Source organism: Mustelus asterias, chromosome 24 (assembly GCF_964213995.1).
Source record: "Mustelus asterias chromosome 24, sMusAst1.hap1.1, whole genome shotgun sequence".
Lineage (NCBI taxonomy): Eukaryota > Metazoa > Chordata > Chondrichthyes > Carcharhiniformes > Triakidae > Mustelus > Mustelus asterias.
The window spans coordinates 59361366-59365078 of NC_135824.1; positions in this window are offsets into that span (position 1 = coordinate 59361366).

Here is a 3713-nt window from a genome sequence, read left to right on the forward strand (position 1 = left end):
TGTGATTTGCCAAAATGCGGACGCAGTCATGGTGCCCCAGGTATCCGGCAACTTGGATGGCCGAATTGCCGACTAAGTTGGTTCTGTGGATGTCCATCCCCAGCCGCTTGAAGGACCTCACCAGAAATTCGACCGTGGGTGTCTGTCCGGCCAAAGCCCCATAAATCAGGGCGCCATTGCCCCAGATGTCCACAATCTCCGGGTCTGCGTTGGACTGGATGAGGAGTTTGACCACCTCGATGTTTCCACGCTCGCAGGCGAGGCTGAGGGCAGTCCTCCCGTGGTCGTCCTGTCCATTCACCTCAGCACCTTCCCCCAGCAGCAGTTTGACAAACCTCTGCCTCTGCCGGGCGTCGGGCAGGAGGACAGCGCGCATCAGGGGAGTCCTCCCGCGTTCCATCCTCATGTTCATGATGTTTCCGTCCAGCGCCTCCAGGATGAACCTGGCCAGGCGGACCTTGCCCTGCTCCATGGCGCGGAGGAAGGTCTCCGCTCCCAGCCGCTCCTGCCTGCCTCTTTCTGTAACTTTTGCCATCTCTCCACGCTGTGTAGTGAACTTCTCCCTCTCCTGATGTCTGAGACACTGTACACCGAAGCTTTATAATCCTGGAGTAAATCTGTAACCATGGTAGCCAGTAACAGCCTACTGTGCTCACAAGGCCCATACACGAGTGCCATTTAAAGCTAGGACAGAAAACTAAATTTATTCCCATCCGCTCTGCAAAAAAGGAGCAAAACGGAACAATTTAGCAGAAGTGGGTCATTGTTAATTAGTTATTTAAGAGGTTGTTTACAACATGTCAGTACAAATTGATGTAAGTGTTATCCTCTCTTTTACATTTCTCCACCTGGATTTTTCTGGATGTGAGTTCCGCAGCCTCTGATTATTTTTTTCACATGCGAAACCTAAAGTAGCAAGGGGCCTGCATTTGTATAGCGCCTTTAACTAGAACTAGGGGGCATAGCCTCAAAATAAGGGGAAGCAGATTTAGGACTGAGTTGAGGAGGAACTTCTTCACCCAAAGGGTTGTGAATCTGTGGAATTCCCTGCCCAGTGAAGCAGTTGAGGCTACCTCATTGAATGTTTTTAAGGCAAGGATAGATAAATTTTTGAACGGTAAAGGAATTAAGGGTTATGGTGAGCGGGCGGGTAAGTGGAGCTGAGTCCACGAAAAGATCAGCCATGATCTTATTGAATAGCGGAGCAGGTTTGAGGGGCCAGATGGCCTACTCCTGCTCTTACTCCTAGTTCTTGTGTTTAATGAAAGCAATATGTCCCCAAACCGCTTCACCGGAGCGTCACGGAGCGCTGAGGATTATCAGGGCGTTATAATTCGCCAATGATTGCACAATGTTCAGCACCATTCGCGACTCCTCAGATACTGAAGCAGTCCATGTTCAAATGCAACAAGATCTGGACAATATCCAGGCTTGGGCTGACAAGTGGCAAGTAACATTCGCGCCACATAAATGCCAGGCAATGACCATCACCAATAAGAGGTGGTCTGGTTTATTTATTCGTCACAAGTAGGCTTACATTAACACTGCAATGAAGTTACTGTGAAAATTCCCTAATCACCACACTCTGGTACCTGTTCGGATACACTGTCAATGTTCACAAAATAAAGGAGATTGTCATCGACTTCAGGGAGTGTAGTGGAGGGTATGCTTCTGTCTACATCAATGGGGATGAAGTAGAAATGGTCGAGAGCTTCAGGTTTTTAGGTGTTCAGATCACCAACAACCTGTCCTGGTCCCCCCCATGCCGACACTATAGTTAAGAAAGCCCCACCAACGCCTTTACTTTCTCAGGAGGCTAAGGAAATTTGACATGTCAGCTACAACCCTCACCAACTTCTACAGATGCACCATAGAAAGCATTCTTTCTGGTTGTATCACAGCTTGGTATGGGGCTCCTGCTCTGCCCAAGACCGCAAGAAGCTACAAAATGTCGTGAATGTAGCCCAATCCATCACGCAAACCAGCCTCCCATCCATTGACTCTGTCTACACTTCCCGCTGCCTTGGAAAAGCAGCCAGCATAATCAAGGACCCCACGCACCCCGGACATTCTCTCTTCCACCTTCTTCCATCGGGAAAAAGATACAAAAGTCTGAGGTCACGTACCAACCGACTCAAGAACAGCTTCTTCCCTGCTGCTGTCAGACTTTTGAATGAACCTACCTCGCATTAAGTTGATCTTTCTCTACACCCTAGCTATGACTGTAACACGACATTCTGCACTCTCTCCTTTCCTTCTCTATGAACGGTATGCTTTGTCTGTATAGTGCAATAGAAACAATGCTTTTCACTGTATGTTAATACATGTGACAATAATAAATCAAATCAAATCCAATCAAAGAACATTGGACTGAACAGGAATTTAGATTCCAGTTAGACAAAGGAAGAGCATAAGCTGACCACTGAGCAAATTACTGTGGGGTGGACAGATATTGCTGACAGTTGACCCTGGGTGGTGAAAGGAGTGTAGATTGTGTCTGGAGGTTTAGTTTCAGACTGAACATCCTTCTTCATGTGCAGTTCTGGTCTCTGTAACTCTGAAAAGGATGTAGAGATATAGGGGAAGGTGCAAAAGGCATTTATAAGAATTATATCAGAAGGGAGGGATTAAAACCCAGGAATGACTGACCAGATTAGGATTCTACCCTTGAAAAGAGAAGGCTGAGGAGTGATCTGATAGTGATCTTTGAAATTATGAAGGAGTTTGATAGGGTTAAAGTAGAGATGTGCGGGGTGACCAGAAATCGTGGCCATAAATATAAAACCGCCACTCAATAAACCCAATCGGGAATTCAGGAGAAATGTCCTTACCCAGAGAGTGGTGAGAATGTGGAACTCGCTATGAAAGGGTGGCACAGTGGTTAGCACCGCTGCCTCACAGTGCCAGGGGCCCGGGTTCAATTCCCGGTTTGGGTCACTGTCTGTGTGGAGTCTGCACATTCTCCCCGTGTCTGCGTGGGTTTCCTTCGGGTGTTCCGGTTTCCTCCCACACTCTAAAGATGTGTAGGTTAGGTGGATTGGCCATGCTAAATTGCCCCTTAATGTCGAAAGATGTGTAGGTTAGGTGGATTGGCCATGCTAAATTGCCCCTTAATGTCGAAAGATGTGTAGGATAGGGGGATTGGCCATGCTAAATTGCCCCTTAGTGTCCAAAGATGTGTAGGTTAGGGGGATTGGCCATGCTAAATTGTCCCTTAGTGTCCAAAGATGTGTAGGATAGGGGGATTGGCCATGCTAAATTGCCCCTTAGTGTCCAAAGATGTGTAGGTTAGGGGGATTGGCCGTGCAAAATTGCCCCTTAGCGTCCAAAGATGTGCAGGTTAGGTGGATTGGCCATGCTAAATTGCCCCTTAGTGTCGAAAGATGTGTAGGTAGGGGGATTGGCCATGCTAAATTGCCCCTTAGTGTCCAAAGATGTGTAGGTTAGGGGGATTGGCCATGCTAAATTGCCCCTTAGTGTCCAAAGATGTGCGGGTTAGGTTGATTGGCCATGCTAAATTGCTCCTTAGTGTCAGGGGGAATTAGCAGGGTAAATACGTGAGGTTACGGGGATAGGGCCTGGGTGGGATTGTGGTCAGTGCAGGCTCATTGGGCCGAATGGCCTCCTTCTGCACTGTAGGGATTCTATGATTCTATGGTTGAGGTAAATGGTATGGAGACATCTAGGGAGAAATTTGTTAAACACACGAGGGA